This window comes from Stegodyphus dumicola, chromosome 2 (genome assembly GCF_044657685.1).
Source record: "Stegodyphus dumicola isolate Sdum_Otavi_A_Nest chromosome 2, ASM4465768v1".
Lineage (NCBI taxonomy): Eukaryota > Metazoa > Arthropoda > Arachnida > Araneae > Eresidae > Stegodyphus > Stegodyphus dumicola.
In genome coordinates this window covers 77,897,947-77,912,271 of record NC_140769.1, presented here as the reverse complement: position 1 = coordinate 77,912,271, position 14,325 = coordinate 77,897,947, and positions in this window count along the sequence as shown.

Here is a 14,325-nt window from a genome sequence, read left to right as displayed (position 1 = left end):
AGTACAAGCAGGGTTTAAATCATATTTGGCTGTTTTGATATGGTTTTTAATGAGAATTGCGTTTCCTCCTCCTCTATTATGTCTTCTGTCTTTTCTGTAGATGCGGTAGCCTTGTATTTTAAATTTGTCGCAAGAGCGGAGATGGGTTTCATTTACTAGCATAACATCAATGTTATGTCTAGTAAGAAAATTTGAAATTTCCACTTGTTGGTATCTGATGCCGTTTGCATTATAGTAACAAATCTTTAAGAAGCTATTTGTAGCTGAGATAAAATTTATTTGATTATGAGTTTGATTAAAATTCATAGCTTATATTTGAGAAATATTCAAAAGCCGCCATACCGACCTCTAGTTTGTCAAATATTGTTTTTGCTGTTTTAAATTTCTGGAAGAATTCTTTAACTTGAGTGAATTGGATTTTTATCCAGTTAAGAAAAGCCAAGTGGGTTTGAGTTTGTGTCTTCTGTTTTATTAGTGTTTTCATTTTCCTAGGAAGTATTCCATGCATTTTTTGGTTTGTTCTCAGGGAGTGAAGGAAAATCCTTTTTGTTAAATTTAAATAGTTCTTTATTCTTTTCTTCTTTTAAAGCTTTAAATTCTTCGATTTGCTTCTGAACATTATAAGGATGTTTACTGCAACCTTTGAAGGAAGAAACGTGATTTTGCCCACAGAGGGCACAGACAGGGAGTCTGTTGTCATTTTTTGTTTGTTTACAAGTGAATGTTTCATGAGGCCCTGCACGTTTTAAACAGCGAGGTTTATAGTGACATTTGTCCCGTTTGTGCCCGTACCTTTGGCACTTATGGCATTGCACAGGTCCAGGGCGAGTTTTAAAAGCCTCGATAAAGACATCCAGACCTCTGAGTTTCTTTAGATCATATATTCTTTTACCTTCTTTATTTCTAGTATATTCTGCTATAAAAACAGGAAGATGAACTTTCTTTCCTTCAATAGTGTGAATTACTTGTCGAATTTTTTGAATTGGGATACCTTCTTGGGCAATTTCGTTTTTGATTAGTTCCATATTAGCTGTTTTTGGAAGTTTTTTAATTATTGCCTTGATAGGCTTTTCACTGTTGAGTTTAAAAGTATGAAAAGGAATATGTAGTTTAGTTAGGTATTCAGTAACTGTGCGGTAGTGTCCGAGTCATAAACTCTTATGGTCAGTGTACCTTCACTTAGGTTTCCACGATATTTTTTGATATTTAATTGCTCTTTAAAATATTCTTTCATCTTATCCCAATCCCCCGTGAAGTCTGCTAAGACTAAAGGGGGAATGTGTCCTGCTTTTTTGTTGGGTGTAATAAATTCACCTTCCTCTGCTTCCATATTGTCTTCAGGGTTTAGTTCCTCGAATTTATTTTTTGAGCTGGTTCTTCAATTTCGGAATTGGATAGAGTTCTTTTATGAGTTTTTCTAGGGGTTATGTATCCTTCTTTATCTATTGTGATTTTCTTTTTGATTCTAGATTTTTGACTAGCAGTAATATCAGATTGATTTGTTTTCTCTGTTGGATTATTTAGGGTTTCTTTTTGTTTTATTTCATTAATGTATAATTCTAAGATTTGTATATCTTTGTTTTCCATAGCATTGACGTGGGCTAAGTGAACTTCAGTCGCATTATTTTGATTAAAGGAATTTTGATAAGCATGAAACTCAGAAAGCATAAGTTGCTTAAGTTTTTCTAAGTTATCGCAGGTAACTTCCAGATTCCTGTGATCACACACAGATTTGATACGGTTTTCGATCGCCTCCTTGTCCATGATATGCATGAATCCTAACTTTTAACCTAATGGCGAAAAGAATAAAGAAAACATACTTATCGTGAACATCAAGAAGAGACGACAGCAACTCAGGATCAGTGGCGGAACCACAAAATCGAAATCGAAATCGAGTCAATGGCTAGGCGGCAATTAGTAGCCAACCGCTACTTTAACCGTCTCTGTTGGTAAATTGCCCTAAGGCGTTGGTACTTAAGTTTTTATTAAGGCGATTTACGCCGCGCCAACTAGGCGAAACTTGTCAAATTTTGTGAAATGTAGGTGGAGTGGACGGAGATGATTGGCAGGAGCCTGTCACGTGGGTGGTGACCCACCTAAGTTCAGACTTCGAGCAAAGCAGCTTAAGCGTGCAATGAGAAATATTGGATATATTAATAATTATCAAGTTTTGAAACAGGTTATCCAGATTGGAATAATTAAACTAATATCGCGATCTAAATGAAGAGAAATGGCACAACTAAGTGCAACAGATTAGCTAAACAAAATATTCAAATTCATCCTTGCTGTAAAACACAGATTGGACAGTGGTAGTCACGTGGGGGTCACCCTCCCGTGAACTGTCCACAGCCAATGCATCTTGAAATAGTAGATATCACAATTCAGTGAAGTCTTGGTCTGAGAAATTAAACACTAAAGTTCTTGTACAACACTGAGGCACATGAGTTACTGAAACTATACACTATGTACATATAGGGACGGCGGTATTTGAGCGAAGTAGCAAATGGTGAAAAACATTTTACACTAGCAATAAATAATCAGAGCTTTGAAGATCCAGGTACACGGATCATGTCCATAAGTCCACAATATTACAAAGTCTCTGATATTGTTATATCAGAGACTTTGTAAGATGCAAGATACTTATACCTGAAGTAGACATGACGTCATCTCACGGCAGCCAATCAGCTATCGGCACGACTCAGCTTTCCAGATGACGTAAAATCAAGTTTCGTTTTTGCATCTTATTTAGGCTGGAACAGTCCGTTCTTAATACAAACAGTCAAGGTTCTTTAATATACTAAGGTTAGGCCAGGAACGGAAAAAGCGTGCCATTGGTTGCTGGTAGTGACGTCACCCGGGAGACAAGACGCATCGGCCGACGCGTCTGCTACATGATTTTCGTAATGGAAAAAATGTAAACTAAAGCAAAATGATCATTTTATATGTGGTAGATACACCGGAAATAACGGGTATATACTTTCCGATTAAGTATTTTGTTAAAGAAAATGTTTATTTTATGCACAGAATTCGCATGAATGCGAAAATAATTGTAAACATTAAATTAATTTCATAAAGAATTCTTTTCGTAAAGGAAAGCATTAGAAAATGAAAAACGATATTTAAGTTAATTAAGGGAAATAAATATTCTAAAACAAGGTATTTTTCAATATTTTTTCGTAGTATTATTTGCACTAAATAAATCTTGTTGAACAGAACACATGATGGCATAACTGCTAAGACCATGGTAAAAACATAATCAAAAAGTATTATTCTATTTATTTTCATTGCTCATGCACTTTTTTTAATACAAATGAACTTTGAGATTCCATGAGAAATATATGATCGTGATTTTCAGTTTAAATTACATATCTCAAGCAAAAATATATATAAAAAGATTTGACTTAACAAATTCATATTTAAATACCATAAAATTCTACAAATTTCTTAATATCCGTCATTATACTTTTAAATAGTATACTTATCACATTCTTTTTAAAGTGAAAAGTCACTTCATACTGATTCACTTCAGATTTTAGCAGAAGTGCATATATTTTCAGTATAATCTAAAAGTACTCTTATAATCCCTTACACTCCCAAGATTTCTATATAACATTTATCCTCACGTGATTATTTGCTATAGTAAATAATCTTGGATATTGGCATCCTATTCTTCCTTCCATGCATTGTAAGGATCTTAAGTTTTACTAACGTTTATTTTATTTTAAATCTTTACTATCACTTCTTATTTTCTACTTCCGGCCAGAATTATTAAGCGTTAAGGTTTTTATGCAAAGTTTGTCTGGCGAACGCCAAGTATTTAAGTTGTGGCCTTTTGCCAAGCGAGAGAGAGGAAGCAGTGAGTCAAAGCAGGCCGCTTACCTTAGAAGTTACTTAGTTGCTGTTTGCCTTCCAGGCCAGAGGTTTTAATCCTCTTGATAAATTTAAACGTATTGTAGTGTTCACAGTCTCTGTACTACATACGCTTCCTGTTAATATAAGGCCAATCTTCCACGTTTATTATTCTAAAGTTAAATTAGAGTTTAGTTTTATTTTTATACTTTTACGTTAGACCCCAAGTAGCGGGTCAGTGTATTCCGAAGTACGGAAGTTATTGTATATAGAGAAAAATAAAGGGTTTTGTATACCCTTCGTCTGTATCCTGTCTACTTACCACAATTAGTGAACATAGCTTTAGTAAGCTCTCTGTTCCGAGTCAGGTCCTTGTATGTTCCCGAAGAAGGTAAGAAGGAACATTGACCCTGATAACATTAAAAATGGAACAATTAAAATACATTTTCTTACACATATACGCACAATAATAATAATAATAAACTTGCCCTACATCTTAGTTTCGGCCCACCAGCGGCCGAGCGGTAAAGTCGCTGAGCTCTGTAATTCGGTCCGAATCCTGCGAACTGGCTGGCTGCATGGGCGTTTTCGTGGTTTTCCTCATGTGTAACGTGTATACGAGCCAGTTTCCCTGAGAAAGTCCTCCCCGAGGGCATCACACCTATTATGCAGATAGCCCTAGTGTGCTTTGCCATAATTAAATACACCACCACATCTTAAATTCAATTCAGCCTGTACACAAATTAAATATTTTTAATTACTAATGTATTTTTATCAGGTTGTTTCTTAAAATACTTTTGTTATACTCGAAATATATGTTCAATATTGAATTATTTTTCTTTCTCTTATAATTAAAAACAAGTTATATGGAATCAAAATTAAAACATATGCAGCAGTTAAATAACACTAAACAGAATATCTTACTTACTCTTTCGCTATTTGTATTCTAGCATTATACACAGATTTGTTTTCCTTCAGGTTCAAGCATATGTAAGTTATATCAATTAAATTACATCACACATACCTGTATGCATCAGTTAAATAACACTGAAGGAAATATGTCACTCACTCATTCGATGTTTGCATCATAGTGTGGTCGAAAAATTGTTCTTTCCTCACGGTGAGGCATGTATCAGTTTACTTAGTTCGCAAAGCTTAAGCCAGACGCTGCTTCATTACATAGAATTACGTTTGGGATGTAAAGAAAGTAACCAAAACATGTGAATGAAGTTGGATACGCGAATTTATTAACTAATCATTCAGGTACTCAGTATTGGTAAACATGACACTGAGTTTAAATATCTCACTACGATGTAAGTCTCATACACAAAATGAAGATTATGATAAAAAATGATTTAAAATGAGAAATTTTTCAATTTAAATGTAAAATAGCAGTAAAATGAAAAATAAATGTAAAATTACATCACAGTTATGTATGAAAACTACATAAATTCATTAAAAAATTGTTATTTTATCTGGTTGTAAGGAGTGTTTTCTGCCAAAAAACGTATTAACGTGTATAATTCTGACACAACGCTATAGCACAATTTGCCACTTCCGCCTAGGTATAATAGCAAATTAACAACACAAATCAAATCGAACTGTTGATGCAACGAAAGTAAACAAACGCCAAGAACTAACGCTGTCACCCACATGACGTCATGCGTATGTGGCATAACTTTCTCCCTGCACTGCGCATCGTACTTGCCCCCCCCTGACAAACAGTGGCAATGAAAAAGAAGTAGAAGTAATTGCTATATCCCTTTAAAATAAAAACTAAACCTTATGCTAAAGTTAGAATTATTTCAAGGAGGAGAGATGATGCAGAAAAAGCGTTACAATAGGTCATATTTTCAACATAATTAACTTACATTGAAAGAAATGTTTAATAAAGTAAAATAAATATTAAGCCCCTCTCTCTCTCTCTTTTTTAAATTTTGATACCTTTTAGATCATAATTGCTCTTTATTTCATAAATTGCAGTTTCGTATTTTTAATTTTATAATTTCTGCATGCCATCTTACCAGATTTAAATTGATGATCTATAATCCAGAAAAAAAACCTAATTCGAAATCGCGGACGAGTCCGGATTAAAGACTTTGTACTGTATATATATATATATATTAGAAGTAGATAATTCTTGGAGAATATAATTTATATGACTGCTTTCACTAACAGAATCTCCTTAGCCTTACCAATAAGAGCCGATTGCAAATCATATAGTTTTTGTGACTCGGTTAAGTATGGTTGTCATCGATTATTGATTTAAACTGAGCTTTAAAAAGAATCCATTCCTAGTAGTTTTTGTTGAATTTAGGCAAGGAAATCTCTAGCAGTTTAACTTAACTTTGTTTATTTAATACTACAACATTGCTATTAAAAGTACTATAGTTGCTACTGGACTCAATGTTGCCAAAATGCTAAAACTTAAAGTGCGATTCCTTTAAAAAAGTTTTTTAACTTACCTCAATTTTTTCGAGGTCAACCTTCATCTCTGAGAAGATAGATCCATGCTGCTCATAATCTTCGTCCTTTAAAAACACCATAAAATTCACTTTCAAGTTTATTTGAAATGATTTTAACATTGCCCAGCTGACATTCCAGTTCTGTAATGCCGACCTTTAGTTCATCATTACTCACAAAGCCCTTCATCCATGTTATTTGTGCTCTCAAATTACATCTTCGTCAAATAAGAACAGTAATATCTGATAATGCCATTTTCCTAATGTGTGCAAGTTCTTCAAAAATAGTGAGATTTAGTTCAAATATTGTCGAAATGCTCCGGCTCGACAGACCACCGTTGTGGATTGTAACCAGGACTTAGAAGAGAAGGGCTAGCTCATAGAGCTTTTCCCCCTGAAGCAGAAAGTGAGAAATGACGTAGTCATGATGACACTGAGCGCGCAGATGCAATTCACAGCTTGAAAATTAGCGATTTTGAACCAGCGTTTGAAATGAGCTGTGTGTGAAAGATAGCTATAATTTGGAAGAGACAGTGTGACTGCTTTATGCATTTTAGACTGAACCATTAAAAAATTTAATAATACTTACTCAATTTTAAAATAATAGATAAAATCTGCTACTCTTTTAACATAAAGTTCCGTGGGTTTTTTTCAATTTTTGTTTGCAGGTTTTTTATTTAATGAACGTTTATTTCTAATCATTTCTTTATCTGCATGTGAACTGAGAGAATTTTTATACTGCTTCTAAGATAACTATAATAGCAGCTATTTAAATTTACTCAAAAAACAATTTTACATTGACATAGTTTTAAACATATATGACATATATGGCAACATTTCTGCTAACCTACGTTTGATTTTTTGCCTAATTGTAAATTTTACATTGTTATAATTCTCTTCCGATTCAATATAATAATTTTTTTAAATAATTTTGTAATTTATACTTATATCTATATTACAATTAAATAAATGTATGTAAGATTGTTACCTTAATTTTGACAAAATAGCTTTACTCAGAGTACTTAATACAGTTATTTAATTTTTCAAAAGTGTGAGTAAAGGAAGCAAGTCTTTTTATGCCAATTACTTTAATGTTTTATACTATTATATTTTATCTAAATTTAGCACAAAATCTAATCAATAATTAATTACAAAGGATACAATAAGAATAACTTTAACAAGTACTTAACAAAATTAGTTTGTTAAATACTTGTTATTCTTGTTGGTACTATTCATAATACCGAAGATATTATCGATTAACTCATAGAAGTCAGATGCTTTTTGATTTCCTGTGGGGTGGAGTATACCTTTTGCGGTACTTTTTGAAAATAATGTTTTCTCTGGAGCGACTTTTTGTCTCTCGTTTCCCTTGACCATTAAATAATTCGTTTTTAGTTTGTGACATAATTTGATTTCTTCTCAATCTCTATTTAAAACCTCTTTAATAATAACAAAATTTAAAACAGTTCCATCTTCAAAAACAAATCCTTTATCTAAAACGTGGTTTCTCAGTAATCTGAGGCAGAGCGCGAAATGAGACCTCTGATTAAAACAAACTGCACATTTTGAAAAGAACCGAGAACTTGGTCCAGTTTAGAGTCATAGCAGAGTTTTCAATCTATATGCATTTCGTCGAAACTGAGAACGCGTATTTTTTCTACAGAATACAAATATTCGCCTCTTTCCTTCTTTAGAGTAAGAACATCACTTTAAATTCTTGGACTACACTACAATTTAGCGCACCATTTCTTTAATTTGCTAATACTAGGTAAAGATAGTCCAGTTTTTTTCTTAATTTTTTTCTTTCCAAAAATTATAGCTTTAAGATGACAGAGCTCTTATGACAATGCAACGTGAAATATCTTCACTAGTCCACTTGATTTTTTCCTTCTTTTTCAGTAACACATTAATCTGCGTCTTTATAAAAATAGGCTTTAGACATTTTTTCAAATTCTCCGATTTGTGCTTCCCCCCCCCAAATTTCGCTATTTGAGATTTTAATTTCTGATACCAATTTCTGTCTAGATGTCGTCCACCTTCTTTGCCGCTGAACAAACATTCTAAAATTTTTCTTTTCTCTATTTTTCAATACTTTAATACAATTTTCTAAGGATATTATTTTGTTCTTCAAATTATCAATGCATTCTTGTTTATCCTTAAACTTAGGGCATTCAGGAATATCTATATTTTCATTTGTGAGTTTTATTTCAAAATCATTAAAATTTGATTTACTATTGTCATCATCAATTTCGATTTATTATTGTCACCATAATTTACTTTCGGCACAGCATTCCATTTCAACAGTTTCTTTTTGTGGCTATCCAAACAAGCGATTTTTCATATCATCTTCATAAACACTGCATAGAAAATGTTCGGTGCAGAATTTTCCGCTCTTCGCATTAATAGAATCTTGCCTTTGACATTTGTGTATTCATTCTTTCGTCAAAAGCAAAACCTCATTTGGATCCTTTCGTCCCATGAAATAAAATATCTCATCCTTTCGTACTTCTGTAAGTGCTACGGCAAGTTACTACAGCGCAAAAAGCCATATTACGTAAATGGTACTTTACAATATAGAATTTAAAATAAAAACTGACTAAAATTACATATATATAAATTATTTTAAATATATACATTATTAGAAAACACTATGTTTAACAGATAGATGTAAACAGATAGATAACAGATAGATAATGTTAATATGTTTAACAGATAGATGATAACAGATAGAAAACAGATATATTTATGATTAAAATTAATTTGGGATATGTAACCTCTAGAAAATCGTCTCGCAGCTGAATGAAACTACAGTTTTAAACGCGGGAAATCAGAACAGGTGGCATCACAGTGAGGTCAGATTACTGCCTGTTAATTTTCCTCATTAGGCTCGCGTCGGCGAGGAGTCGAACAAAGAAATGAGCTAGCCCTTTCTATTTATCCCTGGATTGTAACTACGAAATAATGAAATTAATTTCTCTTATTCAAAGTCTAACTGCTCAGTTAGAAGCCATTCAAAAGCAAAACGAACATTAATCTATCTAAGCATAGTAGGCGCTCAATCCCGGAACGAATTCTATTGTTTGCTGGAAGAGTCCAAGATTTGTAGGTGTGGTGCGTGAAAGTAGGAATGAGCTAAGAGAAGAAAGGAAAAGGGATTTTGAGTATAGGGAATTTCAGTCATTCCAGGATTGAGCGCTTACAACGAACGGGTTCCTGCTTTGTGAGGGTAGCTAGCGTTTCGTTAGTAAGTATATTATTTATTATTCTTATTGATTATCTGCCCTTTTTTTTACAGTTACAATTTTCTACAATACCTTAAGTAAATAAAAACTTTACAGTTACGTATTGTAACTTCAGGAAATACTCTGTTACTTTACCGTAATAAGAGTTCTAATAAATATTAAATTTCGTTGGAATAAACTAAATTATGAATTTCGCCAAAACGTTATGCCTTTAAGCAAATTTTAAATAAGCATACAATTTTACATTGCAAACACGTATTTCTCTACGAAATATTTTTTTTTGTTTCATAAATTGATAAAAATTAATCTTTCCTTACACAAAATGTTCAATAAAACATGGAGCATAAAAATAAGCAGTGAAACTCCTTCCACGGTTCGGGAATAAGCCAGCGAGCATATCCCTGTTTCCCCTAGTACCCACTGAAAGCCATTTCACGATCTAATTATTTACGTTGGAAACCATTCCGGAACCTTTCCTTTCTATTCCTCTCACCTGCGTATATTGAACTCGCCCAGCTAACAATAGCAGGCGTTCCGAGATTGACGGTCTAGTATCTAAACATTAGTGTCAAGAAAGAAAACTGTATTGGCGCATGCGCGCTAGAGGTTTCATTGCTTGGCAATGACAATGAAAAAGCAAGTTTTCGGTTGACGATCAGGCACCAATACATTGAGTGAATACAGTGATAGCAAATATAATTGAATATTTATTTGCATTATGACTTAGTTTACTAGAGCGCTAACAAAACTGAAATTCTACTTTTTATTTCTGAAAATACAATAATATTTTAAATATTTGCAAATAGTAAATTAGAGATTAATAACCTGGCTCCTAATTTAAGTGAGCTCCACCAATGGCTTAGTGACTGAAGATTGTTGAATACTGATCATTTGTAGCAGAGTTCAACCCAGGTGAAGGGGCTGGCTGCATGGTTAATTTTCTGGGTTGTGATTATGGATCCCTCATTTAGGTAAATAGCTAATGTGCACTTTGCTACATTCAAATAACCAACTAACGTAGATTTCTAATTGCAGTTACTAGCAAAAGCCAAAGTCTTATTAAAAACCAATGTAGCTTTCCAATTGTGAGGAATATGAGAAATACGACGCCAGTATGCTCTTTCTAAACTTATAGATTGTCATTTGCTAGTTAAACATAGTTAATCTGTACTTCTAAGTAGACTTGCCGGAACGTGTAGAAGTGCAAACATTAAATCCTTAAAATATATAAAACAGGCAATATTTGCATATATAAGGACAACATTTGAAATGTATGCAATTACTATGCAAGAGAGATTTATTAATGTAACAATAATAGTCACTTATATTACTGATGATTAGAATCAGTTTTGGACAATTGCTTTCAAATTATAATTTTAAGCATAGAATGAAAGTATGCTATGCAGCAAAATGCATTTTAGGATGATAAAAATGAGTTGAAATTTTTTTTAAAAATCATCTTAAATTTATTTAACCCCTTAACGACCAGCGCGTGGAGAACGAAGTTCAGTTAAGGGACCGAAACTGCTGCAATGGACCGGCTCGCGCATTTTCAGCAGTTAAGCCTAATTTTACAAAAAAAAAAAAAAAACCTCATATAAAATCAGCATTTTGATATAATGACTTCAATTCTTGAAGTTGCATATTTGTTCTTAATGTGTATTAATATAAAGAATATCACATTAATAGAAGTAAATTAAACAGGCAAAATACTAAAATCATAACTATACACACGGAAAAACAAAATTGCAAATATGGAATTTAAAACAACAACAACAAAAAAAAAAAAAAAAAAAGCAAGAATTATCTGTAGGTAATTAAATTCCAATTTAAAAATTCTGTTGTATGTGAAATAATTTAAAACAAGGATACACAGTTCTATATTGCATATTTTGCACACACAGTTCTATATTGCATATTTTGGACTTGGAAAGCGTTGTTTGCTTTCGCTTTTCCTTGCTTTTAGCGCACACAACACATCTTTTCCAACCTTTATTACCTTCCGTTAACGCAAATTTTAAAAAAATATCTTCAAGTTAGACGTAAAGGTGGATTTTTAAGGTCTCTTAGTCATGGTTAACGGAATGAAACTGAATATAACCCCATCACATGTCCCAAAACGTCTTCAAACGACACCCAGAAATATTTCATCCTCAAACCCTGTGTGACATCAGGTTTATATTAAAAAACTTCCTGTTTTTCTGAATCGAAAAACAGTGTTCGTCACGATGACTTGAAAGTGATCGGGGAAAGACCCCATTGGTGAGATATACATTACTACATACATATACGCGACGCTGGGCTGCAGGGATCGATCGGAGCTCTTCACGTATACGTGACGCTGGGCTCCTAGGAGTGGAATCGTTGCGTCGCGTATACAGAACGCTGGACCTGAGCGGGTTAAAAAGGATCGTGTCGTCATTGGCGATTGAATCCAGAATTTCGGAAGCCATGAGTCATTGTTCTATCTGTCCACTGAACGTACTGAGCCATCAGGCCCAGTTGCTACGGATCATTTCTACACAGCCATTCAACTTCCATAATTTGATTAATTCGGTCTTTGTAGGAATGAATATTTGTGTCATAATTTGACTTTTTTAAAAATAATGATTCTAAATTTTGTTTATATAAAAATATACTGTGCTTTGATAATATGAATCTTGGATTATATCACCTGTTCTTTCAAATATAAGTAACAACTTGTTTAAAAAATATATTATGCAGTTAATGCTGTAAAATATATTTGAATATAAAACATCTTCACATACGGAAGAAAATGGTGTAACACCAGGATGCCTGGGTTAACAAGAACCCTACCCCTTGTAGAACAGCTAGGCAATTGCAAATCATGTCAAAAAGATAACTTGTTGATAAGCATAACATGTATATACATATTTACATAAGAGTTTTTTTTTAAATTTTTAATGTGTTATTGCTTATATTAATTAAACATTGATTCTAATAAACTGGGGCGTATCGAAAATCAGATGTATTTATAGACATAGCAAACTGGGAAAGCTGCTAAGAGGAGAGATCTGGCGATAAACCTGACAGTTAATACTAGATGGACACTTAATAGCAAGAAAAAAAATACATATAGCAAGTGTTGATCTCACGGTGCTTTAGAGAAAGACATACAGAAATAACATACATAAGAGGGCGCACGTTCACCGGAAAATGATAATACTATTTAGTCACGATTGTTGCTGAGTATGGTCATCGGCTAGTTACTATTATTTACATGATTAACATCATAATTGTACACCCGGATAACCGGGTTATTGATATTACATAAGTTATAAAATTTCCGGGCAAGCCGGGAGTAATAATGTCTTAGCTCCTCGATATGCAACTTTTCGTGAATCTTCAGGTTACGGACATACCAGAATGAGTTGGTAATTTGCTTTAAGATAAGATTTTGTACTTGTTGCAATTTTTTTCTAGAGGATTTACAAAAGTAAGCCCAAACCGGGCAAGCATAACGCAGGATGGGACACAAAACGGTTTTGTAAATAAGCAATTTGTTATCTATTGAAAGTAAACTGTTTCGAGAAATTAGGCGGTGAAGCAACGACTTCATACAACAGGTAGACGGCTCACCCACTGGGAATTCGTCTGCTAGGCTTTCTCCAACATATACAACGTGACTTATGATCTTGGCGCTCTTGGGCAGTGATAGCTTAGGCTGTTCATCGCCAGTTTGGCGCAATTTTGATATGGCAGTTAGCATTTTTTATTTTCGTCGGCTGGCAGTCGGCAGACAACGACCTCGAATTAGGTTATTCGATTTTTTACAATTATTTTTAGATATAACTTAACCTCTTTTTTCCTGAATATTTTATCTATATTTTTAATAATGGCTTTAAATTATTTGCACCATTGTTTAAGATGTTTAGGTTAAATAATTTTAGGAAGAAAATCTAGAATAAATAATAAAAAATTGAGATGGAAATTTAAATTTTGAATAACATTTAAAAATTAATTGCACTATTGTTATAATATTTGAGAAAGTAAAAACATCTCGTTTATTTTTAATGCATTGCATCCTAAAGAGAAAAAGAAAATCACATTGTAATTTATGCAATTGATGAAATATATATACTTACAGATTTGTTGACTTTCAGCTGGAACTATAAACTATTATTGTCCAAACTTATAATATAGTTTATGATACAAAAAGATAAATTATACTGAAATCTTATTACAGAAAAATATTTTACTTCCTTATGTTTAAGTAAACATAATTTTACTTAATTTAAAGTCAGAAATAGTTTTTGGAAAAATTTCATTTACCTTTGACCTTTCAGTGTTACCAATAGTACTTGCATTCTGAAAATGCACGATAATAAAGAATTTTTTATTTTTTAAAAGATCTTTCACTGATTGTAAATGCCGATTTTATTCAGTTACTTGCATATTAAAGTGCTTATGAACTCAGCAATGTCCAGAAAATAATTGCATGCAAACTTGGAAGCTACTGCTTTAACTGTATGCTGCTATACATTAAATTTAGTAAGATTTCATATTTTGCAGATCAGCTGTAAAATGTCTATTTCCAAAATAAAATTTTCTTTCTGAACTATAAATTCAAACATGACAATACATATTCTATTTTATTCCTGTATACCAATTAAATAAACACATTATGAAAATGTGCATTTAAATATAGTATTTACTATAAAGTAAGTGGATTTAATTACAAATAAACACTCAAAAATTAAGTAAAACAAAAATATACTACTCTGTATGAACTTTTTATGTATGATCTTTTA